The following is a 12,031-nucleotide window of genomic DNA, read 5'->3' as shown; positions in this document are numbered from 1 at the left end:
GAAAGAAATAGTTCTTTATTGTTGCATATTTTCAAAAATCGTAATGCCTGTGAATAGAAAACACTAGATAGCGTGGTATCTGGTATGTTACTATAGATTGACGGGTATTTTACTACTTCAAAACCAAAATGTACTGTAGTCGGTTATATACTTATAAGAAATGTCAAACTTGGTATGTTGAAGAAATGGAAGTTTTGAAATTTCTTTCAAAATGCGTAATTGTGTGCCATCTTTGGCAGTGCATTTAAAGTAAAGAGATTTTATTCGAGAAAGAAATAGTTCTTTATTGTTGCATATTGACAAAAATCGTAATGCCTGTGAATAGAAAACACTAGATGGCGTGGTATCTGGTATGTTACTATAGATTGACGGGTATTTTACTACTTCAAAACCAAAATTGTTAATTATACTGATGTCCATTTCAAGAACAGATGCATTTACAGTGCCGGAATTTTCTTTATTTAATATTAGTTCAGAAGGATATATTTCACTTTTATATTTGTTGAAATTTCTGTTATCATTGATAGGTGTTATGTCATCAATGTATCGGAAGGTGTAGTTTAGACTTTTAGCTACTTTGTAATCTGTTTTTCTTTTATGGTCTTGAAAATCGAATTTATATTTATATAAATGTGCATTTGCCATAAATGGGGCGGGGTCAGTTCCCATTGGTAAACCAATAGTTTGCTGTATTATCTGATCCCCAACATCAAATATGGCATTGTCAATAAGGAAATGTATGATGTTTTGAAATTTTTCTTTATCAAAAACTACAGTGTCGGCATTGCAACGTTTTATAATCCATTTAGCATCTTCGACATAAATGACCATCAAGTTGGGTTTGGCATAATTTAAGTCAGGGGCAGATTGGGCCATCGGGCCATCGCCCGAAGGGCCGGTCGGACAAAAAATGAAAAAAATAATTTTGTCTAATTCGTCTAAAAAACCTTTTTCTGCTGAACATTATATGGGAGGGGAGGGGGGGTATTGGACCGGCCATGGAGCGATGATGATCATGTTGTATGTGGCCGGTGGCTTTAACGGGCCGCCACGCCATCACTTGAGTCTGGAATTGGCTGGTATAATAGACTTTCTGGGCCGGGTGGGATTCACCCGACACTGTCGCCAGCAAATTTACTAATTATTAAGTCATCTGCAACCTGTTTGTGGGGATACGCCAGAAACGTCTGCCGATGGTTCGTAACTCAAAAAAAATTCAATTTTAAGGCCTCGGCAAAATTTGATGATAGCTGGTCTGCTGGCTGAATATGAGTGCGAGACGATTTCCTGAGGCTGGTGTTAAACATTCCTTGACATTTTTATTAACTCGTTATTTTCAGAGATGAAATTATAGAATTGGGATGTCGGGAATGGTCTCAAATTCCGGGAAATGACCTCCCATTATAATCAGATATGCGACCAAATCGCATATTTGGGGTTCATTTTTCAAAATATTCCCGGGGCAAAGCCCCCGGATCCCCCCCCTCCGGGCTCCGTGGGCAGTAAAAGGGGCCACTCCGACACGGGAGCCCGGGCCGGTTCCCGGCCCCAATCCGCCTCTGATTTAAGTCCTTTGGTGATAGTCTTAGCTAATGGTTTCGTTTGGCAGATACTGGAGGATATTATGTATCTGAACTTGACTGGGTTTTTATGGAATTTAGGTATAGAATAAATGTAAGGTAGTGCATCTGTTTTCACATTGTCTTTAATATCATTACTCCTGTTAAATCTATATTGTTTATGTAAAATATCTAGTTTAGTTAAAGGAGCTAAATCGCTAATATTTGGGACCTAGAAAGAAATTGACCCAAATGGGTCGCAACGCATACAATAATGTAATCTGATTGTATATGAACTGATTTACATTCAATTGTTTCCGTTTTGACTCTAATTTCAAAACAGTTCGATCCAGCGAAATACGGCATGAGTCTCAACCGAATAGAAATTTCTAGCGTCTGGTTATTCTAGTCTATTCTGCATGCCGTATGACATGAGTTGTGGAATATGTCTAGCCTCGCTCTTTCTGGTCACTTGTTTCAAATGACGATGAAATGCACTATGGTACACGATTCGTGTACCAATGGTAAAATGTTTATTTTGTCTTAGATATTGGATATCAGAAGCCTACCTTTTCCCGGTAAGATTACAGCATCAATGTTGATTTGAATTGACAAATAATTCGTGTTTTCAACGTGTAAGACTTTGTATAATATTGAGTAAGAGACTTAGTAACTTTAAATCTGTAATACATTTGTAAGTGTCATTATGGGTATTGGGCCAAAGTCCAACATCAGTAAGAATATTTCTGATATAGTATTTTTTACAGATAAAGGCAATATTATTGCTGGCCTTATCGACAGGCGTTAGAACAAATCTCTCTTGAAGAGTAGCAAGACATTCAACTGTTTTCAATGTCGAAGATTTTGGATGATATTGAGTTAGAGACTTAGCTACTTTAAATATTTTATTATGAATTGGAGGTAAAAATTTGTATACGACTGTAGGTGAAATTTTAGGAATAGTATCTGGTATAGATTTAATTACTGATCGGTCTCTAAAGATTCCATTCAATCCGATGTCTTGTATATGTTTATCTGTAAAAAGGATTTAACATAACACGTCAGGTTTTTTCTTATGCACTTTATGAGGCTGTATTGAATGCTTAGGTGAAAATTTACTATTTATCAAATTGGTTATAACATCTTAATATTGAGGAAGAAAGCGTTCATTAAGTTGATTAGAATAGATGATATCCTGTACGAGGACACCAAGTTTCTTAGCTGTAGATTTTTTCAAAGTGTGTATAATTTGTCGGGCTAGGTTGAGTACACAAGCTGCACAAGAAAAATTATCGGAAGTATGGCATTGACATACAGAATACAATTCATTCAAAATACTTTCTGGATCTTTTTGAAATTTTGATTTTTTTATTTTGAAATTTATGATCAAGTTGTTTGTAACAATTTCTTGTAATCAAAGTGTTTTCATTACGGTTACTATAATCGATGTTTCTAAATCTATCATTGAGACCATTAGAGAAAATGGTCTGTAATTTTATTATCCAAGTTTCTTCTGAGTTCTTTTTTGTGTAACTGCAGGATCAATTTTGCCATTACTGAGGTGTCCTGAACCAGGAAGTTTTTCAATTTTTTGTACTCTGTATCCAAAATCCTTACATGGATTTTGTTTAAAATGTTGATATAGTAGTTTGTGTGCATTTTCAGAATTTCCTGCGGATCTATGATTATTAAACCTTGTTTTACAAGATTTACTTATTTCCCCAACATACCGTAATCTGCAGTAATTGCAGGTTAATAAATATACTATATTTTGCGTATTACAATTAAGGTTTTGATCTGTAGAAATATGGTAGCATCTACCAGTAACGGAGCTACTAAATGTGTGGGCTTCATTGTAATCAGTACATAATTTACACTGTCTATAGTTACAAGCACCAAAAGACGGACTACAAAATTCACAATTTATATTTGAATCAATTGAATTATTAGGTTGTTTGTTACCCTTATGGGTAGGATTTGATGTAACATTAGTCGAAATTCCTCCCCCCCTCAGCCAATTCATCAGAACTACCTGCTAGATTCTTATTGGTGAGATTAACATGCAAAGTCATTTAAGGTGTTCCATGTAGAGGGACAAAATTTCTGATAGGGTTGCTAGCCCTATGGCAGGCTACACAAGGTGGGGGCTGCCCACTGGTGCTTAAATTTTTTCTAGTACGAACAATATTTGAAAAATCGGATAAATATCAATAAATAAATAATGATGACGAAAAATGTGTAGTGAGTAAACAGGAGAGAAACCCAACAACGAGAACATTCTAAAGTTAATAACCGATTGACTTTAAGTGTCATTCCACGAGAAAACCATGCAAGGGGTGATAAGGTGGGGGTCAGCCGATCCGATTCATATTCACAGGGATTAATCAGTCCGACTAGACTACTCATTGACCAAAAGGGCCGATCTAAAAAATTAACCATTTGGGAGATATGGCCCTATAACGATTTTCAGCCTATTTTCACCGATTTTGAGTCAAAATTTAGGCATATTTAGAGTCATTTTTCCAGGCCAAAATAGGGACTGCGTGATATACTGATGGTAGGTGATGATAGTATATGTCTTCGACTATTCAAGCATCATGACCAATTTATGTTGCTCCATGACTCTGAGACATAGTATGGAAACCACTGATAGGTGTCGCCCATCACCTTGAAAGTACCCTATCTTTGAAATTAAATATAGCCGATGGTACGGGTATGGGCAAGATGGGTAAACGGTAATTATGTAGAGGGGTACTAGTGCTACCAAAATCAACAATAAAAATTTTGCCCACTCTTGTCCCATTATCAGAAATAATTTTTAAAGTTACCCCTTTTTCGAAATTTTGACCGATAGTGAATTGGTTGTTCACTATATATGCGCATAGTTTAATCGCCATATCGACCATAAATTTGCTTGAATCTGCTCGAGTGAACTAGAAATGTTTGATAGAATGACTCCTGTATCAGGGGGAACTGTCAATTTTTTTTCAGATATCACTCATTCACCGTTTCTGAAATTTTCGCATATTGACTATAAATCTTCATGATACGATTTCATAGGTTTGGTGACCAAAAGTACCTTTATGCATTATCGAAAATTATTTTGACGGATACCCCCTGTCTCTACCTAGGCCTAAAGCGGCGGAAGCTTTATAATGATCAGACCAATAGACGAAATTTTATCAAAAAAATTAAGTAAGTGAATCAGTAATTATACACGAACGTAACAATTAAGTAAGGGAATCAGAAATTATACACGAACGTAACAATTTACAGTATTGTTTATAGATGGATTGACTCAGCTATTTACAATACAGTGCCCATCTTTTCTAAGCGTCCGGCATTTCTTATAATGTATAATGAATGACTTTAAAATAACATAAAAATGGGTTTCTTGTACAATATAAATATTTTTGCGATATCTATTCTGCGTAGACTCTGGACAAGACATCAATAAATTTCTGAAACGTACGATTTATATCAGATAGGCAAATTTAATGTTTGGCCTTCATATGAAGTTACTTTGCAAGATATTATCCTCGAAGAGTTGATCCGATACGATCCTCGAAGAGTTGTGATTCTTATAGTTAACACTGTTCAATAATTCGAGAACGAAGTTTCCTTCTCGAAACTAGATCTAAGGCAGGTTCTTCGTCAATTGTGTCATGTTCAAACTGTCCGAGTGGATGACCGCACTTTTGCTGGGCAGCCAATCTCGAGAAATAACTGTTCACTTGTTTAGTAGTGAGCCAGTCCTCCTTTGAAAACTGTGATTTCATTAATTTCACAACATTGGAAAGCACCTCCTTTTTGCCAGTCTCGACCCCTATCATGAACCTTTGTAGCAAAAAGTCCTTTACTTTGTCGGAGGACCGTTTACGTCTGTACAGTTTATATTCGCTTTTGGAAGGCCTACAAAATTGGTAATGGAAAACTAGTAACAATGGACTCTCTACTGAAAAACGAAAAACCACAGCAAGAAACTAATCCTGTCACTGGCCCCTACAGTGTTCCTGCTGTGGAGACTGGATCACTTCGTAGGGCAGGATCTTCTTCAGCGAATATAAACTGTACAGACGTAAATTGTGTAAAAGTTTTTACCACTCAAGAAGAACTTACTCGCCATATAGCTGGAGGAAAACATGTTCTAAAACCAGTACGTGAGACTAAATTGGATAAAATCAAAAGAAAGTGGGCCACAAAATTTACTGAAATCGCTTCTGTTGGTGTTCAAAGAACTGTTCATTCTATTGAAGAAGGCGGTGAACCTGTACTGGCTATGAAACCTGGGTGGGCTCTGAAAACTACGGCCAGTCGTAAACGGTTCTCCGACAAAGTAAAGGACTTTTTGCTACAAAGGTTCATGATAGGGGTCGAGACTGGCAAAAGGGAGGTGAATGAGCGATATCTGAAAAAAAATTGACAGTTCCCCCTGATACAGGAGTCATTCTATCAAACATTTCTAGTTCATTCAAGCAAATTTATGGTTGATATGGCGATTAAACTATGCGCATATATAGTGAACAACCAATTCACTATCGGTCAAAATTTCGAAAAAGGGGTAACTTTAAAAATTATTTCTGATAATGGGACAAGAGTGGGCAAAAATTTTATTGTTGATTTTGGTAGCACTAGTACACCTCTACATAATTACCGTTTACCCATCTTGCCCATACCCGTACCATCGGCTATATTTAATTTCAAAGATAGGGTACTTTCAAGGTGATGGGCGACACCTATTAGTGGTTTCCATACTATGTCTCAGAGACATAGAGCAACATAAATTGGTCATGATGCTTGAATAGTCGAAGACATATACTATCATCACCTACCATCAGTATATCACGCAGTCCCTATTTTGGCCTGGAAAAATGACTCTAAATATGCCTAAATTTTGACTCAAAATCGGTGAAAATAGGCTGAAAATCGTTATAGGGCCATGTCTCCCGAATGGTTAATTTTTGAGATCGGCCCTTTTGGTCAACGAGTAGTCTAGTCGGACTGATTAATTCCTGTGAATATGGATCCGAAGTGCCGACCCCCCACCTTATCACTTTTGCAGGATTTTGCATGGTTTTCTCGTGGAGTGACACTTAAATTTATACACAGTGTCTGAGGTCATGAGACGAAGAAGAACCGAACAAATTCTAATGGTTTTCTGATAATTATTGAAAGATACATTATGGGAGATAAGATAAAGAGATGGCAGTTATCGCTATAATAGTTAAAAACTAGATAGTGTAAAGGTAATTTGCTGAAAATTTCAGTCAAATTGATCCACTATGAGCCGAGAAAGAAGCGGGTAAAATTTTTGCATAGTCTCGGTCATCATTACTAAAATCATTAATATAAACAGCATAGTCTCGATTATCCGCTTTTGTTGATTTAATTATCAATAGCCGTTAGCGGCATATAGGAATCTAATCCAGCCAACATCGAAGGCTAGCCTTGACATCGAGAGTTTATTATGGTCTGGATAAGTTAATTAATGTCTAATTGATAATTTAGATAACATTTCAGGCCTAAAGAAAGACTTGTAATAAGCAGATTTTGCTCTTGCATAATGCATGTTTAATGAGTTGTTACTCCTAATCAGATTTTAATGTATTATAAATGTTTCATTACCGAAAAAAGTAAAAATAAGCGACAACTCTTGTTGACTGCCCGGACAATTTAGCTGCTGTGGGCATATGTTTCATTGCCTGGCAACCTATCTTGTATTTCTCATTAAAAGAAGTCTTTTCATTTCTTTAGGGTAATCATCCACAGATTCTCCTGGTTGTTGTTTTCTCTTTGTAATAAGCCTAACCACTTCTTTACCATTATCCACTTCTGTACAGTATTGTTCTCTAAAAGCACTTTTCACTGATTTATAGTCGCTTCTTGTTTCTTCTGGCAGACATTTTAACCATACAGCAGCATTATCTTTCATAGCTAATCTAAGACCTGCTACTTTATATTTGTCCTCTTCCCAGTTTTGAAAAACACAATAAGTTTCAAATAAATCTAGCCATAGTATAGGATCCTTTTGTTCATAACCTGAGAATTTTTGTAAATATGTAGCATGGTTTTTACAACTCTCCATCATTCCTTGTTTAGTCGAAAATAAAATAAAAAAATAAGTAAAATATCAGCTTTCTTTTCTAGGGTGTAGACATAAAGAAAAACACTTGCTTGGCTTGTGAGATTCCGTTGCTCAATTGGCACTCCCCATATATCATTCGGGGTTTATGGACCTGCTTAAAGTCCAACCTTCCACAATGGGTTGTATGTTCAATCTAGTTGGGGGTATAATCTTATATTCTGTAACAATACTTGAACAATAATAATATATATACAATAATGACCCACAGGCTAGGTAACTTAATAAGGAACAGCATCTAAGAAATAACTTATAAGAGACCTGCCCTTCAGTCTGTCCTGCTGCCTTCCCGTGGTCAACTACTCACAATCTACAATCTTCCTCTAATATACTAGTGTTCAGAATGTATATCCATTGCAGAGTTTATCTAAAAAATGTTAATATCTCTTTTGTACGTGATGTAGTCGTGGCAACAGCCAGGGGTGACAATTTTTTAGCTGCCTGGAATAGGGAAGGGGAGAGAAAGGGCCTGGGGAATAGGAGGATATAGTTGATTGTTTTTTCGCGCTTATAGTTATAGTATAATGTATAGATAGAAAATAAATAGCTGTGTACTTTTATGTTGTTCATCGAAAAATAAATAGATCCTCTAATAACTTTTGTGTTCAGTATTCGGAACATGTTTTGGTAGCAGAGCGTGGTTTTATATAGGACTTATTAGAACTGTAAGTACACTATTTTCATTTCGTGCGTTGTTATAGACTCGATTATCATATGTGCTTATTTGAACTTAATTAGTGTAAACAATCAAATTCAGAAATGGCAGATTCGAAGAATACAAATAAACCCAACGAAGACGAAATATTAACAGCACTTCTGAAAAAGAGACGAACAGTCAACAGTCAGTTGGCAAAGGCGCGAATAAATTTAACTTTGGCTTTAGCATGCAATGTGTATGACATAAACGAAGACGACATAAGATATGCATTGCGATTTTTAATGGCTAGTCAAGAGGTGGCAATTGGTGTGTTAACAGAACTTACTAGTATAGATAGTGATGGTTTCGATTCAGAATTGGAACACGTAGAAGACCATAAACAAATTAGTGAATTAGTTATGCAGGCCACACAGTCCTTAGCCATTACACGATCGACTTACGCACAGTCAAGGGAGGCTGCGACAGAGCTCGAAATTAATAATGGCATGCCATCATCAGATCAACTGCCATCGTCACCGCAACAAGAACAAGCATCGTCGCATCCAGCAGATCATATAAATACATCGGTTCAACCATCGCTTGAAAATAGTTCTTCGGCGAATAAAAATAATAAGGAAGACCTTTTTCGTCAATAAAGTTTTGATCCCCAAATTTACTGATTCAAAGCTAGATTACTAACTTTTTAAAGACGCTTTCACAGAATGTATAGACAAATTTTCGTGTTCGAAATCATACAAAATGCTACAGCTACGCTAACATCTAGAGGGAGATGCCATAAAAGCCATAGAATGATTTGCAGCTTCAGAAATCGGATATGATGCAGCCGTCAAACGTTTAGATGACAAATTTGGAGGTCAACGTCGCTCAGTATTGATACATTTGGACACAATTCGTCAAATGCATACAGTTAATTTTAATGATTTGAAGAACTTTGAAAATTTTGTTGAGAAATTAGAACTTAGTATAATCGCACTTCAAGAGAATGGTCGAACGGAAGAATTTGAAACAAATTCAATGTTTTTCTATGTAGCAAGATTGAAACTTTCACCTGTAAACGTAACCCAATTCAAACGATGGGCCGCTTTAGAGAAAAAAGAAGAAACTTTAATGAATCTACACACATGGTTAGCGGGAGAAATTAGATATCGCATCGAAGCACAGGAAGAGATAGATGGTTTTCAGTCGGGCAATAGAGCTTCTTCGTCATCGTATTCGCCGTCATATAATTGTAGAACGAAATATCCTCAGCCAAACAGTAGAGCTCGGATTCCAGTCGGTTCAAAACTCCTCGTCGTAATTGTTGTATCGTATGCGATCAGAATCATACCCTTGGTCTTAATAACTGTCAGATGTTTAAATCGTTCACCGTACATCAGCGGTGGAATTGAGCTAAAGAGAGACGACTATGTTTTAGATGTCTAAGTCTTACGCATTCAGGTTGGAAGTGTCTTAATTCAAAGATATGTGCTGCCGACAGATGTCCCAAGAACCATCACTTTTTATTGCATGGAGAGGGATACTACAAAAATAACGCTCCACAAGAATATGAGAATGCACAACAATCATCGTTTGTACAAGACAGAGCCACTTCGGTGAAACTACCCAGCAAGCAAAATACGGACGATGCACGTTGTCATTATCAAACCGCGCATACTCATACACAATTTAACGAACACGACAGAATAGCTATGCGTATTATTCCAGTTATGCAACGCATTGTTGGATGAATGTTCAACCGATAGCTACATTAACGAATTAGGACTTCGGGGAAACTTAACACAACTGAATGTCAGTGTTTTAGGGGGGAAAAAGGACAGAGTAGTAGTATCGACAATAGGTTGCATTTTCAACCCGGCGGTTTTTACAGTATCAAACGTCACTGGAGATATGAAAATAGTCAATTGGTTGAAACACTCGAATAACTGGCCTCATCTTCAAGGCATTCCGTTTCCAAGAGTATCCGGTCATCGACCAGAAGTTGATTTATTAATCGGTCTTAATGCATCTCAAGTTCATCGTTCAATTACAGAAATCGCAGGTCGTCCGGGTGAGCCAATCACAAGACTCACGCCGTTAGGGTGGACATTTGTAGGCCCAGTAAGTTCATCGAATGACTTTAATCGTGGAAATAGAACAATTCATTTCGCTCGTACATATTTTATAAGTGATAACCAAGAGCCACATGTAGACACATTACTTCGAAGCATGTGGGAATTAGAATCGTCCGGGGTCGCGCCCAATGCTAAGTCTCATTCCAAGTCGGAACAAGCAGCAATTGATTCAACCAAGGATTCTTTAACTTTCGATACAAACGCTTCTCGATATACCGTGGGTATTCCGTGGAGACCTAACGAGCCTCAACTCGAATCAATTTATGCTATCGCCAAATCGCGACTCATCAACTTGGAGAAATCATTAATTAGGTGTCCGCTAATAGCTCAAGAATATCAACGAATCGTGAATGATCATTTAGAGAATAACTACATCGAAGAAGTTTCGCCCATTGATACCCAGGCATCATCGTGGTACTTACCACACTTCGCGGTTGTTCGTATGGATAAGTCTACAACTAAAGTCAGAGTTGTAATGGACGCTGCCGCTCGCTGTCAAGGAAAGTCCTTGAATGATTGTATATACCCAGGGCCCAAACTTCAAAGAGACTTGTTTGATGTCTTGCTTTGCTTTCGCAAAAGTCCTATCGCTATAGCCGCAGATATAACCGAAATGTTCCTACAAATTAAGATTAAACCGGAAGACCGGAAGTTCCATAAATTTTTATGGAGAGACTTAGTTCCAGATGCGCCTTTAAAAAATACATGTATATCAATATAAGCGATTAGTATTTGGCAAGTCTTCATCGCCATATTTATCACAAGCTGTTGTTAGAGAACATTGTACATTGAACATTGATAAATATCCAGCTGGTGCTAACTCCGTTCTTAACTCAATGTACATCAATGATTTATTAGATAGTGTTGATGAAGTATCTACAGCCATAGAGTTGCGCCGGGAAATATCTGCAGTATTACAAAGTGCAGGGTTCCAGATTCGTAAATGGTTATGTAATGACCCTAGGGTATTAGACGAAATACCAATTCAAGACCGTGTGGGTGATCTTGAAGATAACAGTTTACTTTCACTAAAGACTTTAGGCATTTTGTGGAATGCAGAGAGTGACGTTTTTACTTTTGAAATTCGAGAGCCTAATAATGTAAACAATAGAGTTTGACCTAGTTACTGGAGATCGCAGGTGGATTTGAGTCACATATGCTATGGCACGAGTTTCACACGCGCTGGGAAAGGGTGCGCCTAAACCACGCATATTTTTTTTTTCCTGAAACACCTCTGCCAAAGTCGCCCTGCGCCTTATCTACGCATGCGCCTTATACACCGAAAAATACGGTAATACTATTGTTGTGGACCCTCTAGCTGTCACAATTTTGATGAAACTTTAAATGTATTTTTATATCCCAAAGATCTTGATTCCTGTTGATATTTTTGCTTGTCTATGGCCCCTGATTGTTCGAAAGATTTTTTTTTTGTTAGATTGTCCACTGTCCATCTCTTGCAAAATGTGGATATATCTTACATGGCAACTGCTTGTTTGATTGATTCGTAGAATCAACCTACACGGCCAATGAAGTCATCAATGTTAGTGGAATAGAACAAAAC

General features: G+C 37.2%; 1 protein-coding gene across 6 annotated transcripts in view; it reads left to right on the top strand.

The window, feature by feature from the left end:
- Positions 1-12,031, top strand: part of LOC126825386 (serine/threonine-protein kinase BRSK2) — a 695,489-nt gene that overhangs the window by 24,295 nt on the left and 659,163 nt on the right. The gene's annotated exons all lie outside the window — the stretch shown is intronic.

Source organism: Patella vulgata, chromosome 6 (genome assembly GCF_932274485.2).
Source record: "Patella vulgata chromosome 6, xgPatVulg1.2, whole genome shotgun sequence".
Lineage (NCBI taxonomy): Eukaryota > Metazoa > Mollusca > Gastropoda > Patellidae > Patella > Patella vulgata.
The sequence above is the reverse complement of the archived record's forward strand: the minus strand, read 5'-3'. Positions and strand labels throughout refer to the sequence as shown.